Below are 21,947 nucleotides of genomic sequence, written 5' to 3'. Positions count from 1 at the left end.
ATCTGCTCCCATACTGGTACCACCAGATTTCTCCAAGGACTTTGTTGTCTATTGCGAAGCCTCGCGGCTAGGACTAGGTTGCATACTCATGCAAGATCATCATGTGATTTCCTATGCTTCATGACAATTGCATCCACATGAGTAAAACTATCACATACATGATCTAGAGCTTGCAGCTGTAGTCCATGCAATCAAAACATGGTGACCCTACCTTCTCGATAATCGTTGCGAGATCTTCACTGATCACCAATGTCAGGACCCCGACTCAATGCCACATTGATCTAGCATGTAGCACCTCATATCACTTTGCGGCCTCACGCACGGTATCCCCACGGGTGTCGCCTTACCTTTGCCCGGGACCGTTTGCGCCTTTTGGCACATGGACATGACAGTGTCGCTAGCATCCATATGATAAGGAGCCCGGGCTGACATGGCTAGTCGTAAACCCAAAGTGGCACTAACTTACAGGGACAGGCATCCATGACCCAGCATCGAACGTGTCGGTCATCAGCGAGTGAATCCAGACTGTAGCACTGGGCTAACAGGACTCCGGTGAACCGGGCTGTAGCGGGCTAACAGGGCTCCGGTATTCATCGCGTGACATTTCCCCGAAGGGACAGACACAGGAACGAAGAAGGACATATGCCGGCCAGCCTAAGTGTTCCGGAGCAGTAGCAAGCTACCAGGGCTCAGTGGAAGCACTAGGAGACATTTCCCGGTAAGAGAGACTACTAAGGATAAACAACTAGATAGTCAGATCCCACACATAGCAATACACATTACACGTACGCATAACATGCAAGCATGTGCTGTACAACATGGCATCACAGCATAACTCAACAACTCATATAGATAAAGGCTCAGAAGAGCCAACATAGCAATATTGCAAACAGGGGTCACAAGACCCATCATACAGAGCATACAAGCAACAAGCGGAAGCATTACATGTCTGAGTACAGACATCTATAAATGAAAAAGGCTGAAAGCCTGACTATCTACAACATCCGATCAAGATCGTAGCTGAGGTACTAGCTACTAGTCGAAGTCCATGAGAACACTAGTAAGACCGAAGTCTCCGCTGCAAAAACATAAATAAAGCAACATGAGTACAAAGGTACTCAGCAAGACTTACATCAGATCCTATCATACATGCATTTGTATCAAGAGGTAGTGTGGGGTTTAGTTGCAGCAAGCCAGCTTTGACTCTGTGGCTATCCTGTTCTACGACTACCAGAAACTCTGGAGGTGAGACAACGTACACGAGTCCACTAATCACCATACAATACACTACTATGGATTCATCCCCGTCTCCCTACGAGAAGGCCATCCATAGCACTCACACTTGTCTTGAGCATTTTATGGTATCCATTTCAAGTTGTCTATGTACCATGTAAGCATCCAAGAAGTCCATAACCGCGGACCCGGCTATTCGAATAGATCATGTTAACCCTGCAGGGGTGTACTTCTTCACACACGCTCTCGCCACTTACCGCTATGTACACGTCATGTATCTCGGCAACCTTCAAGCGGAAGCCTCGCGAGGGTGTCGGCCACGACCTGACCAACCACACATGACTCTAATCCAGGTTTATCGCCTATTCGGGTTCCATCCGCAAGGAGATCCGGCCGGGGTTTCACTCACGGCCCCAAACGATGTGTGCAGGGTTCCCAAGCCCACCTCGCCGGATGGATCTATGCTTGGTACACCGTGCCACTTGTGCCTAGTCTGTCCCAAGCCCACCTGGCCGGGTGCCACTTGGTAGACTACTAACACTACCTACAAACACCAGAAACTAGTTGCGACTCCTGGACAGAGATCAAGTTGGTTAATAAGTCGAGAGGGCTTGGAGCGCCCGGAGCCCAATGTGTGGTAGTATCGAGTCATTGGACAACATACATAGAACTCAGTGCTTAAGGACGGTTCCAGTGAGACAACCCACCATGTACTCCTACATGGCCTCTCACCGCTACCTTTACCAAATCGTGTTCACACGCTTAACTCTCAGCACCAAAACATATCGTAACACTCCAATTCATTCCCAATGAATCAGACCTGACACAACTCTAAGCAATAGCAGGCATAGCATGGTAGGAACACATCAGTGGCTTCAATCAACTCCTACACATGCTAGTGGGTTTCAACTATTTACTGTGGCAATGACAGGTCATGCAGAGGAATGGGTTCAACTACCGCAGCACAAAGTAGCAGATGAATCGCTGTTGTCCTAATGCAATAACTGAGAGCAGGAGCGAGAGAGTAGGATTGTATCGGAATGAACAAGGGGGTTTGCTTGCCTGGTAAATCAACAGAGGAGGCACTGCTTCACAGACAGGTACTCTGGAACAGCTCCGGAGCAGGACCTATTGAGAAGGAACGGTGCCGGCAATCAATACACAAACATATGCAACAATATGATGCATGAACATGGCATGAAGATGTGATGTTGTTTGAGCTAATGCAACTAGAAATCATTTGGTTTGAAGTCCATTTGAACCAAAGGTTCAAATGCATTACTAAATTAAGTCTCTTATATATGCCATAATGTGTTTTCTCATATTCAGCATGTATAAGTGGGTTTTTCATGCATGAAACTAGTACAGATGGAAAGATTGCATTTTTCTGATAATTTTTCATATATAAATTAATTTAATCTGAGCTACGGTTGAATTGTTATGAATTTTTGAAGTTTAAAACAATTTCCGGAATTTTCTGATTAAATTTAAATCTAGAAATAAATATTGCGCCAGCATGACGTCATCACGACGTCAGCAGAGTCAACTGAGCTGGTCCGGGTCAAACCTGACCAGTGGGGCCCACTGGTCAGTGACTACGGCTAATCCTAATATAGTTTAAACCTAACCTAGTTTAATTAGCCGGGCCGGGCCCGCATGTCAGTGAGTCAGTGGCTAAAAAAAATTAGAAAAACTAAACTAATTAACAGGGGCTGGCCCCACCTGTCATCGATCCAGGGGGGTCAAACCCCTGGTCAACAGGGCCTAACCCGCCGGCGGAGAGTCGCCGGCGAGGCCGAGGCGGCGGAGGCCTTCGGGTTTCTTGCTCCGGCGACCAAACGGACGGAGGAGGGGCTCTACGGATAGCTGGAAGGGCGCCGCGTCTTCCTGTGGAGTCGGTTGGGGTCGGGGCGGCCGGAATCGGCGCCGGCGTCGACCTAGGTGGCCGCCGGAGTTTGGCCAAGGTCGAACGCGGCGCTGCGGTGCACTAGAGGGGAAACGGAAGGGCTCTGTGGGCTCCTGGGAGGGCGGCGAACTTGGTAACATGCTCGGGCGCTAGCTGGGGTGACCCTGGCCACGGCAGCGCCATGGCCGGCGGCGAGGAGCAATTGGCTCCGGTGAGAAAGGCGGCTAGAGTGCGGGAACGAGCGCGGGGAGGAGGGGAAATGGAAGAGGAGCTCACAGCGAGGTCGATGAGCAGCTCGGTGGTCTCGGGGAGGCGTCGGAGGCGGCGAATCGACCGCGGCGATCTTCGGTGGCCGGCGACGGAAACGGCGATGGTGGCGGCGTTGCAGCGCGTCCGGGACCTCGTGGCTCGGTGGAGAGGAAGAGGGGGTCGAGGCGGAGCTCGCAGGCACAGCGAGGGGTCGAGGGGGAGACGGTGGCCGCGGCGTTACGGTGGCGCGGCTGCGGCTGCGCTCGGGCTCGAGAGGGAGAGGGAGCAGAAGAGGGGGAAGAGTTCGGGAGAGAGGGGGTGAGGCCAGGGGATCGGGGCGGCACCGAGAAGAAGCAACGCGGCGTCGCGCTGGCGGGGTAGGCAGGCAGGCGAGCTGGTGGCGTGGCGCTCCGCCCGTGCGCGCGCGTCGGCCACACGCCTGGCCGACTGGCGCCAGGAGGACGACGGCGGTGGTGGGCTGGGCTGCCTTGCTGGGCCAGAGGCGCCAGGTAAGAAGCCCAGGTAAGGTTTCCCTCTTTTATTCTGTTTTCTAATTTTTCTGACATTTGTTTTGATTTAATAAAATATTAAATCATTTTATTACCTTATGCCAATTTTTGCAGGAGCTAGATATATTATTCCAGAGCTCCTTTATAAATGGCATAATTTTTGGACCATATTTCATATATATAGCAATATATTTCCAAAGCAAATAATTATCGGATTAATCCAAATGGCCAAAATTAAATATCCATGAGCTCCTAAAAATATTGGTTTGATTTTTATCTCTGTCCAATATTTTCAGAGAGCAACATGAGCATTTTCTTGGACCCTTTTGGAGAAATTTTTATTTGGGTCATTTTCAAAAATGATTCTGAGGGTTCCACCAATCCTCATTTCAAATTTAAATGAGATTTAAACATGATGCACAAATGGCTAGCTAGTCTAAGTCATACCAGACTAGGGACGTGACAACTCGCCCCCACTTGAGAAAATCTCGTCCCGAGATTCAGGGGTCGACGGAAAGAAAGCGGGGTACTCCAGTCGAAGACGATCTTCTCGCTCCCAAGTAGCTTCTCTCTCGGAATGATGAGACCACTGAACTTTGAGAAACTTGATGTTCTGACGTCGGGTAACACGCTCTGCTTGATCAAGAATGCGAACCGGGTACTCTCGGTATGTGAGGTTATCTTGGAGATCAAGCGTTTCGTGGTCCACTCCGCAGATGGGATCCGAGAAGCAACGCCTGAGTTGAGAGATGTGGAAGACATCATGAACTCGAGAAAGATGTGGGGGTAGTTCCAACTGGTAGGCAACCTCTCCTCGTTTAGCGAGAATATGAAAAGGACCAATGTAACGAGGAGCCAACTTGCCCTTAATACCGAAACGATGGGTACCCTTCAAAGGAGTAACCCGAAGGTAAGCTTGGTCGCCAATTTCATAAGTCATATCCTTATGATGACGATCGTACTGGCTCTTCTGACGAGACTGGGCTGTTTTCAAATTCTCACGAATGATGCGAACTTGCTCTTCTGCCTCCTGGATCATATCCGGTCCAAAGAATTGTCTTTCACCGGTTTCTGACCAGTTCAAAGGTGTTCGACATCTTCGTCCATAGAGAACCTCAAAAGGAGCTTTCTTGAGGCTGGATTGATAGCTATTGTTATAAGCAAACTCGGCAAAAGGAAGACATTTCTCCCAATCCATACCGAATGAGATAACGCAAGCTCTGAGCATGTCTTCGAGAATTTGATTGACCCGTTCCACCTGACCACTTGATTGAGGGTGGAAAGCGGTACTGAAAGAAAGATGGGTTCCCATGGCAGTTTGGAAGCTCTCCCAAAAATGAGAAGTGAAAAGACTGCCACGGTCTGAATTGATCTCTAGTGGAACACCATGAAGTGACACTATTCGAGAAATATATAAGTCAGCAAGCTGACTAGCAGTGATACTTTCCCGAACAGGAAGGAAGTGAGCCACTTTGGAAAGACGATCAATGACTACGAAGATAGCGTTATTCCCTTTCTTGGTCCTGGGAAAGCCGGTGATGAAGTCCATACCAACTTTATTCCATTTCCACTCAGGAATAGCTAAAGGCTGAAGGGTGCCAGCAGGCCTTTGATGCTCTGCCTTAACGCGACGACAAACGTCACAGTTAGCAATAAACTGAGCGATTTCTCTCTTCATCCTAGTCCACCAGAACCTCTGGCGTAGGTCCTGATACATCTTAGTACTACCGGGATGAATCGTGAGAGGAGATTCATGCGCCTCCTTAAGAATCAGTTGTCGAAGATGTTGATTCTTGGGAACCACCAAGCGATTCTCAAAGAAAACAACACCACGATCATCCATAGTGAAACATCCACCAACTCCCTTCTTAATGTTTCTCTTGATCCGGGAAATTCCTGTGTCTTGCTTTTGAGCTGCGATAATCTGATCCTTAAGATCAGGTTTCGCCACCAGGGTAGAAAGGAATCCGTGAGGAGCAATGTGAAGATTAAGCTTACAGAATTCCTCATGGAGAAGTGGTTGGCCTTGCTGCAACATGAGATTGTTGCAATAGGATTTACGGCTTAGAGCATCAGCCATGACATTGGCTTTGCCTGGGGTGTAGGTAATCCCTAAATCATAATCTGTGATCAACTCCAACCAACGTCTTTGCCTAAGGTTTAGGTCTGGTTGGGTGAAGATATACTTGAGACTCTGGTGATCGGTGTAGATCTCGCAACGTTTACCAAGGAGGTAATGTCGCCAGGTCTTGAGTGCATAGACTACGGCTGCAAGCTCTAGATCATGTGTAGGATAATTCTCCTCATGTGGATGCAACTGTCGAGAGGCATAGGCAATCACATGACGATCCTGCATAAGAATGCAACCTAGTCCCTGTCGTGAGGCATCGCAGTAGATAATAAAGTCTTTAGCGAAATCCGGTGGCACAAGTATGGGAGCAGAAGTCAGGCGCCTTTTCAGTTCCTGAAAACTGTGTTCACACTGTGGGGACCACTCAAACTTTTTATCTTTCTTGAGAAGTTCCGTGAGGGGTTTGGCTACTTTGGAGAAGTTTTCAACAAAGCGGCGACAATAACTGGCTAGCCCAAGGAAACTCCTAACTTGTTTGACTGTTTCAGGTGGAGTCCAGTCGAGAACGGCCTTGACTCTCTCGGGATTGACAGCAATGCCCTTACCAGAGATTACGTGGCCTAGGTAGGTCACTTCTGGCAGCCAAAATTCACACTTGGAGAACTTGGCATAAAGGCGGTGCTCTCTGAGTTTTTCTAACACAAGTCTAAGATGTTCGGCATGCTCTTCCTCGTTCTTCGAGTAGATAAGAATATCATCGAGGTAAACCACGACGAACTTATCTAAGTACTCCATGAAGATCGAGTTCATCAAGCGGGAGAATGTGGCTGGGGCGTTAGTTAGACCAGAGGACATGACGGTGTACTCGTACTGGCCATAACGAGTGACAAAAGCTGTCTTGGGAATGTCCCCGTTTCTGATTTTGATTTGGTGGTATCCTAACCTCAAATCCATCTTGGAGAAGACTGAGGATCCAGCGAGCTAGTCATACAGGTCGTTGATCCTGGGGAGCGGATACTTGTTCTTTATCGTGACCAAATTAACGGGACGATAATCTACAACCATCCGGTCCGTACCGTCTTTCTTCTTAACAAAGAGGACGGGGCAAGCCCAAGGAGAAGAACTAGGATGGATGAAACCCTTTTGCAAGGACTCATCAAGTTGTTTCTTAAGCTCGGCTAGTTCTAAGGGTGCCATCTTGTAGGGTCTCCTAGAGATTGGAGCTGTTCCTGGGATAAGATCTATGACGAACTCTACATCTCTGTCAGGTGGAACACCTGGCAGTTCCTCTGGAAAGACATCCGGAAAGTCACGGACTACCGGGATATCTTCAAGGTCTGGAAGAGGGCTGGCATTAAGGGAATAGAGCTGACGCTTTGCAACTCTAGTGGAGACAGTGACTATCTTGCCAGATGGGTGTGTGAGCTGAACAGACCTGGTGAAACAATCAATCTTGGCATGATGAGCTGTCATCCAGTCCATACCCAAGATGATGTTAATATCCGAAGACTTGAGAGTTATCAAGGAAGCAAGGAATACAAGTCTGTCAACAAGGATTTCATTGCCATAACTTATCCTAGAAGTTTGCCATTTGGATCCAGGAGTTTGAATAAGTAGTGGGGAGGGCATATCACAAAATGGCATGTCGTGCAAGCGGGCATAGCTTTCAGAAATGAAGGAATGAGACGCTCCAGTATCGAACAAAACCGATGCTGGATGACAGTTGACAAGGAGTGTACCAAGAACGACATCTGGATCATCATGAGCGACTTTAGCTGAGACGTGATGCACACGTCCATGTTCAGTGGGAGCTGACTTGGCACTGATCATCTTGCGTGATGGCTTACCACGGCCAATAGACTTCTCGGGCTGGGGTGGAGCAACTCTGGTCTGAGTGCAAATACGGGCAATGTGGCCTGGCTCTCCGCACTTGTAACAAATCTTGGAGGTAGGATGTGGACCTGCATTGGAAGGCGGCCCACCAATAGGCCTGGGTGGAGTATACTGCTGAACTTGATGAGGTGCCACATAAGATGGCCTCGGTACATATTTGGGTGGAAGAGCGGAGTTTGGAACCCAAATCCGGCGCTTCTGAGAGCTAGAACCGGAGGAAGATCCCAAATCACGAGTGTGCTTACGAGACTCCTCGTAGGTGAGTTGAGCTGTCTCGGCATTAATGGCCTTGTTCACAAGGGCTTGGAATGTATCACAATGATGCAGGTGGAGATCACGACGCAACTTGGGGTTGAGACCCTTCCGGAACCTAGCCGGCCTCTTGGCGTCCGTGGACACCTCTTCTGTGGCATAACGGGCGAGGTTCTCAAACTCTCTACTATAGGCATCAACAGCCATCTTACCCTGGGTGAAACTACAGAACTCTTCTCTCTTGCGATCAATGAGGGCTTCAGGAATGTGATGCTCACGAAAAGCCTCAACGAAATCCCTCCAGGTGGAAGTCTGGCCAGCTGGAAGCATAGCCTCATAGTTCTGCCACCAAAGACTAGCAGGACCTTCCAGGTGGTGTGCAGCATAGGTGACCTTGTCACTTTCGGCTACGCTCGCGGAATGCAGCTTATGAGTGATGCTACGGAGCCAGTCATCTGCATCGAGTGGCTCGATGGAATGATGAAAGGTAGGTGGGTGCAAGCGAATGAAGTCATGAATGGTCACAGACTTATTGGACTGATGTGCGGTGTTCTCCTCGATACGTGCCAACAAGCGGTTGGACTCACGCTTGTTCCTCTCCATCTCTAGCATGAACTCTGTCAACGAAGGCTGATCGGGAGGATCCTCATCCCTACCATCTCCGTGGTTCTGGCTACGAGCAACGGAACTCCGCTTAGCTGATGACATCTTGAGAAACGAACCAAGGACGGAATCAGCATCAACTATGGACTGTAGAACGTAGGACAAGGAATTAGTATCTCGCGAACTCCTAGGGAAATTTCGGCAGCATAACAGCAGTAAACTGCTCAGAATGAGACATCCTACCAAAAAATGGGGTGGTAACATACTCATCAACATTACTCAAGGTTCTGAGATCATACTGAACAGACTACACCGGAATACTCAAAACTAGGGTATGACTCTGATCAACCAATCCTATGGGACTACGGAGTAGTAACACGTGATCCTGATAGACGGAAGAGAAGCCTAGTTCCTTAACCCCGTAGGAAAGATAGGATGACTCAGATCAAAAGGCCATGAGGTAAAGGAGTAAAAGAGCCTTACGTTCCTTCCCACAATCAATTCCCTTACATAACTAAATAATTTCTAGACTCAACTTCGACCAGTTTGGCTTGGTAATCCTACAGGCAGTCTGGCTCTGATACCAGCACTGTCAGGACCCCGACTCAATGCCACATCGATCTAGCATGTAGCACCTCATATCACTTTGCGGCCTCACGCACGGTATCCCCACGGGCGTCGCCTTACCTTTGCCCGGGACCGTTTGCGCCTTTTGGCACACGGATATGACAGTGTCGCTAGCATCCATATGATAAGGAGCCCGGGCTGACATGGCTAGTCGTAAACCCAAAGTGGCACTAACTTACAGGGACAGGCATCCATGACCCAGCATCGAACGTGTCGGTCATCAGCGAGTGAATCCAGACTGTAGCACTGGGCTAACAGGACTCCGGTGAACCGGGCTGTAGCGGGCTAACAGGGCTCCGGTATTCATCGCGTGACATTTCCCCGAAGGGACAGACACAGGAACGAAGAAGGACATATGCCGGCCAGCCTAAGTGTTCCGGAGCAGTAGCAAGCTACCAGGGCTCAGTGGAAGCACTAGGAGACATTTCCCGGTAAGAGAGACTACTAAGGATAAACAACTAGATAGTCAGATCCCACACATAGCAATACACATTACACGTACGCATAACATGCAAGCATGTGCTGTACAACATGGCATCACAGCATAACTCAACAACTCATATAGATAAAGGCTCAGAAGAGCCAACATAGCAATATTGCAAACAGGGGTCACAAGACCCATCATACAGAGCATACAAGCAACAAGCGGAAGCATTACATGTCTGAGTACAGACATCTATAAATGAAAAAGGCTGAAAGCCTGACTATCTACAACATCCGATCAAGATCGTAGCTGAGGTACTAGCTACTAGTCGAAGTCCATGAGAACACTAGTAAGACCGAAGTCTCCGCTGCAAAAACATAAATAAAGCAACATGAGTACAAAGGTACTCAGCAAGACTTACATCAGATCCTATCATACATGCATTTGTATCAAGAGGTAGTGTGGGGTTTAGTTGCAGCAAGCCAGCTTTGACTCTGTGGCTATCCTGTTCTACGACTACCAGAAACTCTGGAGGTGAGACAACGTACACGAGTCCACTAATCACCATACAATACACTACTATGGATTCATCCCCGTCTCCCTACGAGAAGGCCATCCATAGCACTCACACTTGTCTTGAGCATTTTATGGTATCCATTTCAAGTTGTCTATGTACCATGTAAGCATCCAAGAAGTCCATAACCGCGGACCCGGCTATTCGAATAGATCATGTTAACCCTGCAGGGGTGTACTTCTTCACACACGCTCTCGCCACTTACCGCTATGTACACGTCATGTATCTCGGCAACCTTCAAGCGGAAGCCTCGCGAGGGTGTCGGCCACGACCTGACCAACCACACATGACTCTAATCCAGGTTTATCGCCTATTCGGGTTCCATCCGCAAGGAGATCCGGCCGGGGTTTCACTCACGGCCCCAAAGGATGTGTGCAGGGTTCCCAAGCCCACCTCGCGGATGGATCTACGCTTGGTACACCGTGCCACTTGTGCCTAGTCTGTCCCAAGCCCACCTGGCCGGGTGCCACTTGGTAGACTACTAACACTACCTACAAACACCAGAAACTAGTTGCGACTCCTGGACAGAGATCAAGTTGGTTAATAAGTCGAGAGGGCTTGGAGCGCCCGGAGCCCAATGTGTGGTAGTATCGAGTCATTGGACAACATACATAGAACTCAGTGCTTAAGGACGATTCCAGTGAGACAACCCACCATGTACTCCTACATGGCCTCTCACCGCTACCTTTACCAAATCGTGTTCACACGCTTAACTCTCAGCACCAGAACATATCGTAACACTCCAATTCATTCCCAATGAATCAGACCTGACACAACTCTAAGCAATAGCAGGCATAGCATGGTAGGAACACATCAGTGGCTTCAATCAACTCCTACACATGCTAGTGGGTTTCAACTATTTACTGTGGCAATGGCAGGTCATGCAGAGGAATGGGTTCAACTACCGCAGCACAAAGTAGCAGATGAATCGCTGTTGTCCTAATGCAATAACTGAGAGCAGGAGTGAGAGAGTAGGATTGTATCGGAATGAACAAGGGGGTTTGCTTGCCTGGTAAATCAACAGAGGAGGCACTGCTTCACAGACAGGTACTCTGGAACAGCTCCGGAGCAGGACCTATCAAGAAGGAACGGTGCCGGCAATCAATACACAAACATATGCAACAATATGATGCATGAACATGGCATGAAGATGTGATGTTGTTTGAGCTAATGCAACTAGAAATCATTTGGTTTGAAGTCCATTTGAACCAAAGGTTCAAATGCATTACTAAATTAAGTCTCTTATATATGCCATAATGTGTTTTCTCATATTCAGCATGTATAAGTGGGTTTTTCATGCATGAAACTAGTACAGATGGAAAGATTGCATTTTTCTGATAATTTTTCATATATAAATTATTTTAATCTGAGCTACGGTTGAATTGTTATGAATTTTTGAAGTTTAAAACAATTTCTGGAATTTTCTGATTAAATTTAAATCCAGAAATAAATATTGCGCCAGCATGACGTCATCACGACGTCAGCAGAGTCAACTGAGCTGGTCCGGGTCAAACCTGACCAGTGGGGCCCACTGGTCAGTGACTACGGCTAATCCTAATATAATTTAAAGCTAACCTAGTTTAATTAGCCGGGCCGGGCCCGCATGTCAGTGAGTCAGTGGCTAAAAATATTAGAAAAACTAAACTAATTAACAGGGGCTGGCCCCACCTGTCATCGATCCAGGGGGGTCAAACCCCTGGTCAACAGGGCCTAACCCGCCGGCGGAGAGTCGCCGGCGAGGCCGAGGCGGCGGAGGCCTTCGGGTTTCTTGCTCCGACGACCAAACGGACGGAGGAGGGGCTCTACGGATAGCTGGAAGGGCGCCGCGTCTTCCTGTGGAGTCGGTTGGGGTCGGGGCGGCCGGAATCGGCGCCGGCGTCGACCTAGGTGGCCGCCGGAGTTCGGCCAAGGTCGAACGCGGCACTGCGGTGCACTAGAGGGGAAACGGAAGGGCTCTGTGGGCTCCTGGGAGGGCGGCGAACTTGGTAACATGCTCGGGCGCTAGCTGGGGTGACCCTGGCCACGGCAGCGCCATGGCCGGCGGCGAGGAGCAATCGGCTCCGGTGAGAAAGGCGGCTAGAGTGCGGGAACGAGCGCGGGGAGGAGGGGAAATGGAAGAGGAGCTCACAGCGAGGTCGATGAGCAGCTCGGTGGTCTCGGGGAGGCGTCGGAGGCGGCGAATCGACCGCGGCGATCTTCGGTGGCCGGCGACGGAAACGGCGATGGTGGCGGCGTTGCAGCGCGTCCGGGACCTCGTGGCTCGGTGGAGAGGAAGAGGGGGTCGAGGCGGAGCTCGCAGGCACAGCGAGGGGTCGAGGGGGAGACGGTGGCCGCGGCGTTACGGTGGCGCGGCTGCGGCTGCGCTCGGGCTCGAGAGGGAGAGGGAGCAGAAGAGGGGGAAGAGTTCGGGAGAGAGGGGGGGCGTGAGGCCAGGGGATCGGGGCGGCACCGAGAAGAAGCAACGCGGCGTCGCGCTGGCGGGGTAGGCAGGCAGGCGAGCTGGTGGCGTGGCGCTCCGCCCATGCGCGCGCGTCGGCCACACGCCTGGCCCACTGGCGCCAGGAGGACGACGGCGGTGGTGGGCTGGGCTGCCTTGCTGGGCCAGAGGCGCCAGGTAAGAAGCCCAGGTAAGGTTTCCCTCTTTTATTTTTGTTTTCTAATTTTTCTGACCTTGGCTTTGATTTAATAAAATATTAAATCATTTTATTACCTTATGCCAATTTTTGCAGGAGCTAGATATATTATTCCAGAGCTCCTTTATAAATGGCATAATTTTTGGACCATATTTCATATATATAGCAATATATTTCCAAAGCAAATAATTATCGGATTAATCCAAATGGCCAAAATTAAATATCCATGAGCTCCTAAAAATATTGGTTTGATTTTTATCTCTGTCCAATATTTTCAGAGAGCAACATGAGCATTTTCTTGGACCCTTTTGGAGAAATTTTTATTTGGGTCATTTTCAAAAATGATTCTGAGGGTTCCACCAATCCTCATTTCAAATTTAAATGAGATTTAAACATGATGCACAAATGGCTAGCTAGTCTAAGTCATACCAGACTAGGGATGTGACAACCAAAGTCTGAAATATATCTTCACCCAACCAGATTTTAATCTCAGGCAAAGACGTTGGGCTGAGTTGATCTCAGATTACAACTTAGGGATAACTTACACCCCGGGGAAAGCCAGTGTTATGGCTGATGCACTGAATCGTAAATCTTATTGTAACAACCTGATATTACAACAAGGTCAGCCACTTCTCCATGAGGAATTTCGGAAGCTTAACCTTCACATTGTTTCTCAAGGATTCCTATCTACCTTGGTGGTGAAACCTACCCTTACGGATCAGATCATCAAAGCATAGAAGGTTGATCCAGGAATCTCTCGTATGAAGAGAAACATCAAGAAAGGAGTCACGGATTGTTTCCCCTTTGATGATCCTTAAGGAAGCTCATGCATCTCCTCTCACAATTCATCCGGGAAGTACTAAAATGTATCAGGACCTACGCCAGAGTTTCTGGTGGACTAGGATGAAGACAGAAATTGCTCAGTATATTGCTAATTGCGACGTCTGTCGTCGTGTTAAAGCAGAGCATCAACGGCCCGCTGGCACCCTTCAACCCTTAGCTATTCCTGAATGGAAATGGATAAAATCTATATGGATTTCATCATAGGGTTTCCCAGGACTAAGAGAGGGAATAATGATATCTTCATTGTCATTGATCATTTTTCCAAAGTAGCCCACTTCCTGCCTGTTCGAGAGAGTATAACCGCTAGCCAGCTAGTAGATTTCTATATCTCTCGAATAGTGTCTCTTCATGGTGTTCCATTGGAGATTAACTTAGACCGTGGAAGTCTCTTCACCTCTCGATTTTGGGAAAAGTTCCAAAATACTATGGGGACTCGTCTCTCCTTCAGCACCGCCTTCCACCCTAAATCAAGTGGTCAAGTAGAGCGCGTCAATCAAATTCTAGAGGATATGCTCTGAGCTTCTATTATCTCATTCTGAATGGATTGGGAGAAATGCCTTCCATTTGCCGAATTTGCTTATACCAACAGCTATCAATCTAGCTTGGACAAAGCTCCTTTTGAAGTTCTATATGGACGAAGGTGTCGAACGCCTCTTAACTGGTCAAAAACAGGGGAAAGACAATTCTTTGGCCCGGATATGATCCAGGAAGTAGAAGGGCAGGTTCACATTGATTGTGAAAAGCTGAAAATAGACCAATCTCGACAAAAGAGCCAATATGATCGTAAACATAAGGCCATGACTTACGAATTTTACGAGAAGGCTTACCTTTGGGTTACTCCTCTGAAGGGAACCCATCGATTCGGTATCAAAGGAAAATTGGCTCCTTGCTATATTGGCCCTTTTCACATTCTTGCCAAACGAGGAGAAGTTGCCTACCAATTGGAACTACCTCCGCATCTTTCCAGAGTTCATGATGTCTTCCACATTTCTCAACTCAGGCCTTGCTTCTCGGATCCTATCCGTGGAGTGGACCATGAAATGCTTGATCTCCAAGATAATCTCACATATTAGGAATATCCCATTCGTATCCTTGATCAAGCCGAGCGTACCACTCGACGCCACAACATCAAGTTTCTCCAGGTTCAATGGTCACACCATTCTGAGAAAGAAGCTACTTGGGAAAGGGAGGATCGTCTTCGACTTGAGTAACCCACTTTCTTCCCGATGGACCCTGAATCTAGGGACGAGATTTTTTCTGAGTGGGGGTGAGTTTTCACAACCCTAGTCAGTGCTTGCATTAGAGTGATGCATCATGTTTCATTTCCCCTAAAACTTGAAATGGGGATGGCATAAACCCCTTGCACCACTTAACTCAACTAGGGTTAACTAAAATAATTCTCAATGAGCCTGAAATGCCCTTCAAAATTGTTCATCATTTCTATCTTTGTCTAGAACCTCTGCCAAAAATGGATCACATTTTTCTAGGACATCTTCGGTCACTGAATTAAATCATAAGTAATTTGCATTTGGGCATTTAAATGCTATAAATAATTCTAAATGCTCAAATAATCTCGAATTTAAATGAGGGCTATTGGAAATAATCCAGATAGTGCCCACAAATATTTTTAGAATTTTTTAGAGTGCTCTGGCATTTTAAATAAAGCCAAAACATATTCAGAATATAGAAAATTGAAACAAATAGAAAAGGGTGAGAGAGAGAAAGGACTTTACCTGGCACAGCCCACCTTGCAGCCCACTGGCCGGCCCAACACTGTGCTGGTGCAACGCCCTCGATGCGGCTATATCTCCTACGTGTCAAAGCACGACTTAGAGGCATAACCGCATTGAAAGAAATGTCACAAGTGAGGTAATCTTCACACCACCCGTGTAATACATAAGGGAAGGAGATACATAGTTGGCTTACAATCACCACTTCACAAAATACATGAATAAAGCATTATATCATTCAGATACAATCGAGGTCCGACTACGGAACCAAAATAAAAGAAGATTACCCCAAATGCTACACAGATCCCCGATCGACCCCAACTGGGCTCCACTACTGATCAACTAGAACGAAACAACACAAAGGATAAGATCTTCATCGAGCTCCTCCTTGAGCTTGGTTGTGTCACCTGCTCGGTAACATCGGCACCTGCAAACTGGTTTTGGAAGTATCTGTGAGTCATAGGGACTCAACAATCTCGCACCCTCACGATCAATACTATTTAAGCTTATAGGAAGGGTCAAAGGTATGAGGTGGAGCTGCAGCAAGCGACTAGCATATATGGTGGCTAACATACGCAAAATGAGAGCGAGAGGAGAAGGCAAAAGAACGGTCGAACAACTATGATCAAGAAGTGATCCTAGAACAACCTACGTCAAGCATTACTCCAACACCGTGTTCACTTCCCGGACACCGTCGGAAAGAGACCATCACGGTTACACACGCGGTTGGTGCATTTTAATTAAGGTAAGTTTAGGTTTTCTACAACCGGACATTAACAAATTCCCATCTGCCCATAACCGCGGGCACGGCTTTCGAAAGTTCAAAACCCTGTGGGGGTGTCCCAACTTATCCCATCACAAGCTCTCACGGTCAACAAACGATATTCCTTCTCCCAAGACAATCCGATCAGACTCGGCATCGCGGTTACAAGACATCCTAGACAATGGTAAAACAAGTCCAGCAGCACCGCCCGAATGTGCCGACAAATCCCGATAGGAGCTACACATATCTTATTCTCAGGGCGCACTCAGATGAGTGGTCCATACAACTAAAACCAAACCTCGAGTTTCCCCGAGGGGGCGCTGCACAGGGCTCTAGTTTGGACCAACACTCAGAGGAGCACTGCCCTGGGGGGGGGGGGGTTTAATAAAGATGACCCTTGAGTCCGCGGAAACCAAGGGAAAAAGAGGCTAGGTGGCGAATGGTAAAACCAATGTTGGGCATTGCTGAAGGACTTTTATTCAAGGCGAACTGTCAAGGGGTTCCCATTATAACCCAACCGTGTAAGGAACGCAAAATCCGGGAACATAACACCGATATGACAGAAACTAGGGAGGAAAGAGTGGAACAAAACACTAGGCATAAGGCTGAGCCTTCCACCCTTTACCAAGTATATAGATGCATTAATTAAATAAGAGATATTGTGATATCCCAACAAAATATCCATGTTCCAACATGGAACAAATTCCAAACTTCACCTGCAACTAACAACGCTATAAGAGGGGCTGAGCAAAGCGGTAACATAGCTAAACAATGGTTTGCTAGGACAAGGTGGGTTAGAGGTCTGGCATGGAAATATAGGTGGCATGATAAGCAAGTGGTAGGTATCGTAGCATAGGCAAAGCAAAAGAGCGAGAAACTAGCAAGCAAAGATAGAAGTGATTTCGAGGGTATGGTCATCTTTCCTGAAATCATGCAAGGAAGAAGAACGAGTCCCTGAAGAAGACAAACGGACGTAGTCGAACGGGTCCTCACAAATGCAACGTTATTGGAACCAACCCGAAGAAGCAACACCGGAAAGAAGCACACAACATAGTAAACAACCACCACATAATCATGGTATGGTGCACAATCAAGTATGATGCATGTCCGGTTTAATGAAGCATGACCTGGCAAAGTGCACAAGCAATTCTACAAATTAAGTGGAGATCAATATGCAACGAGTTGCATATTGACGAAACACCACAACAAGTTATTTAGTCTGATCTCGTTTATGTACCCAACAATATTAAATGTTGTTAAACATGGCAAGAGATGAAGAAAAAGCAAACTACAGAATCTAAGCAATTTAAATGGGGCCGGAAACATAAAACAACAAGTCCGGAAACTCCACATGTGCATGTTTTAGGTTTGGTACTGTAATTCCCTAAACCATATTTTAAAGTTGCTAAACGTGAAAGATGAGAGCACCATGTTCAACTAGGCAAAATTCTACCCCATTTACATATAAAGTTTGTTAAGTTTGGAGCTACGGTTATTTAGTTATGAAATAAACCATTTTAACATGGCATAGGAGCAAATTTAATCAAACAACATTTTAAACATTTTAAACATAGATGAAAGTTGCATATTATGAAACTAGACCAAATTCTACGCAAGTTTCATATATAAATTGTTTTAATCCGGAGCACGGTTGCGATGATATTAAATGCATGAAGAATAGGGTCCAATCTGTACATATGTAGTGCACTAGTTAAATAGGAAATTCGCAGGTCAGAAAAAAATGCAATCGGGCCGAAACTGCAGGCTGGCCCAAAGAGTAGAAATAAAACAAAAGAGGGGCGCTGTGGGTGGCCTCACCCATGGGCTTTGGCCCGTTTGAGGAGGAGGGGGTAAGCCGCGGTCAATGGCGAAGGGACGTGGCCCAGACGCGAGCTGGCATCGGGTCAGATGCGCGGAGGCGGCCCACGCATCTGGCCGTCTCGGTCAACGTTGGCGCGTGCGTGAGGGAGAGCATATCGATGAAGAGGAGGGGTAGGCAGGCAGTGACGCAGAGATGCAGAGGAAGCAGGGGCTTGGCACAGGGCAGAGGAGGACTCGGGGCTCTAGCGGGAGGAACTTTAAGCGCAGGGCACGAGGAGGCGCGGCTCCAACGAGCGTGGGTTCGGAGACCGGGGCGGGCTCCTTCGGTGCCCATCCATGGCGCTGCTGGTTCAAAGAAAGAGAGAGGGAAATGTAAGAGAGAGAGAGGACAAGGAGCAGGGACATGGCCTGGCCGGGGCACGACGGCCTATGGCTCACCGACGCACATCTGCTGGATCCGTCGGTGACGAGGGAGCGAGGGCGACACAGTGGCTGGCGACGGACTTGGCGTGACTCTGGCGAAAGGACGAAGCGGGGAGGTCGCGGATGGCGCAAGGTTCAAAGAGTCTGGGACGGCCGGATCCGGTGAAGAACGGCGGCGGACGGCAAACGCCAAGGGCGGCGACGCGATCTGGTCGGAGCCAAGCATGGGGTCTCATTCCTGGCGTCTTGCGGGTGCTCCTACTTGAACGAAGCTCGTCAGCAGCGCGGAGATGAGGCGAGCTCAGGCACTGCTCGGTGCTGCACGGGTATGGGGGGCGTGGAAGCTACAGGCGGCGGCGGCATGTCCGTGGCGTCAGGAAGTAGAGGGATCGAGCAGAGGCCGGTGAGGTTGGTCGGGGATGGATTGTATCGGCTTGGTGGTTGGTTGGGCGCTGAAAACAAGAAGAGTGGCGGCGGGGATGGATTAGATGGATGGAAGGACGGGACAGGATCCCTAATTCCTAGGGTTGCCCATTATATACGCTGGTGGGTTAGGTTAGGGGCTAACAGAACCCTCCGATCATAAATGGACGGTCGGGAAAAATAGGCTAGGGAGCCCAAATAAGAAAACAGAGACGTTTTGTTGATGTTTGGGGATGATCTGGACACAACGGTAACGACTGCCCGGGTCGGGTCTGGGACAACTTTCGGACGCGTGCGTGAGGAGGGCCACGGGCTGATGAGAGAGGTTAGGTTGGGCCTGGCTGTAGGTAGTGGACTATGCAGAAGGCCTCAGGCTGAGAAAAGAGAAGAGAGAAGGCCCGACCACTGTTTCCGGAGACCGAAAACGTCCGACGTTTGACCAACTATACTATCGCTATAGTTAATCGTTGGGGCATGAAACGAACTCCGAATGCGATGAAACTTGACAGGCGGTCTATCTACACTATAATAAGACCACACACCAACTTTCATCCCATTCCGAGAACATTTTCTGGCCACTTATAAAACAATATTTCGGACATGCCACGGGCGCGTGCAAGTGTGTCTGGGCTCAGAACGGACAACAGAAGGAACGAGGAGACCGGGACAGATGCAAGTTTTTAAAACATGATGATGCAATGCACATGATGACATGATAAGATGCAACACGCAAGAAAATGACATGGCAACGACAGCGAATAACTGGAAGACACCTGGCACATCGGCCTCGGGGCGTTACAGCTGGCCCGTGCAAGTCACCTGCTTCCTCTCGCCAGGCAGGGAGGGAGGTGCGCACACGGGCGCCCGAGCTTGCCACGCAGCTCTCTGCTCGCCTGGATTACCTGGACAGCACGGCGACGCCTTGAAACGCCTCCTCGGTGCCGCCCCAACCTCACCGACACCTCACTTCCCCCTACCCTCTCTCTTACCCTCTCTTCGCCATGGCTGACGCCGCGGCGCCCGTGCCATCGTGAAGCTCGCAGCCATCGTTGTCCACTCGTCACCTCGTCATGTCCAAGATGTCCGCCATCGTCCGCTTCGTCGAGCAGGCCGAGCCTCGAGCACTCGCACGCTCTGCACCGTGCTCACCAAGCTCATCCCCGACCGCCATCACCGGAGATCCTCTTCACCGCCCCGACCGCTCCAGCTCTTCCCCGACCTCGTTGACCCCCTTGTCGAGACGTAGTGACTACAACGAGCTGCTGGCCATATCCCCCCTCTCCGTTCTCTTCCTAGCACAATGTTGTAACACCCCGGATGTAATTTACCTTATATGTATTCCAACTCTGGCCGTTTCCGGCCTAAGTTATTTTATTTCCTCGGTTTTGGGTTTTTGTCTCCATGTGTGTTGTTGTCTTTGTCATGCATCCCATATCATGTCATCATGTGCATTGCATTCGCATACGTGTTTGTCTCATGTATCCGAGCATTTTCCCCGTTGTCCATTTTGCATTCCGGCGCTCCTATCTCCTCTGGTGCCCCTTTCTACCTCTTTTCGTGTGTGGGGGTTAAACATTTCCGGATTGGACCGAGACTTGTCATGCGGCCTTGGTTTACTACCGGTAGACCGCCTGTCAAGTTTCGTACCATTTGGACTTCGTTTGATACTCCAACGGTTAACCGAGGGACCGAGAAGGCCTCGTTGGTGTTGTAGCCCAACACCCTTCCAATTTGGCCCAAAACCCACCTAAACCCTCTCCATTGTCTCGGTCGTTCGATCACGATCGCGTGGCCGCAAACCGCACCTCATTTGGAGCTTCCTAGCTCCCTCTATGCCTATAAATAGCTCCTCCTCCAAAAATCCCGGGTCTTCTTCCACCCTAACCCTAGAAAAACTCCACCCGCCGCGATCGGACAAAAATCCGGGTAGCGACCGTGTCCGCCCGCTCCGCCGGACCAACCCGCAGTCGCCACATGTCCCTAGTCCGGTCCCTAGTTCGCCGCCGACCCCGCGGGCCCGCGAGGCCCGTGCGGGGCCCTCCCGGCCCGGTCTCCGCCGCCTCCTCTCACCAGGTCGCCGCCCCCGCGCCCGGCGCTGTTCGCCGCACCCGGCCACCACGCCGCCATTGCTGGGCGCCTCCGCGCTGAGAGCTCGCCAGCCGGACCTCGCCCCGCCGCCACAGCCAAATCGCCGCGCCGCCCCGCGCCGGCGACCTCCTCTGCCGCCGCCTGACGACCGCCGACGCCGCCCCCGTTCACCTCCGGCCTGGATCCGGCCCCGGCGACCCCAAGCTCCGGCGACAACGACGAACTCCGGCGCCCGAGCTGCTACAGTGTTGAAGTCCAGATCCAAATCCAAAAAACCCTAGCGGTTGACCTTTTTGCCTCCGTTTCAGTATTTTTTTGCAATCTTCATCATGTCCTATCTCTGCATTCGTAGATCCGATTTGTGTGTGTAGCATATCAAAATGTTCGTCTCGACGAGTACATCATTTCATCTCATTGCATCATTTTCATTTGAGCTCATATTGATGCCCGAAATGCTGTTGGAAGAGGGCTATGTGGTGAATTTGTCAGATCTGTTTCATCAAATAGCTATTTTTCATTTTTGCCATGATTAATGTGTGCATGATATGATCCTGAGCTCTAAATGAGTTTTGTTATATGCCATGCCATCTTTACAAAGGTGCTTGCCATGTATTTTTGTGACATTTGTGGTGACTAGCACAAGCTTGCAAAGTAGCGTAATCGGTAATGCTGATTTCAGGGACTTAGAATTTCTCTAAGTCCTTGTCCTGATTTTGTCGTTATGCCATATGTTCATGTTGTTTCCTAGTGATCCGTGCCTCTTTTGAGGATGATCGGTAAGGATGATTTGTTAACATTGTTGTGATCTATCCATACATGTCTTTGTTTGAATTTATGGAGCACCCTAGCTTGAGTCAATCGAGCTCTACTTTTGCTATATCG

This window comes from Triticum dicoccoides, chromosome 4A, assembly GCF_002162155.2.
Source record: "Triticum dicoccoides isolate Atlit2015 ecotype Zavitan chromosome 4A, WEW_v2.0, whole genome shotgun sequence".
Taxonomy (NCBI): domain Eukaryota; kingdom Viridiplantae; phylum Streptophyta; class Magnoliopsida; order Poales; family Poaceae; genus Triticum; species Triticum dicoccoides.
This window is presented reverse-complemented; position numbering follows the sequence as displayed.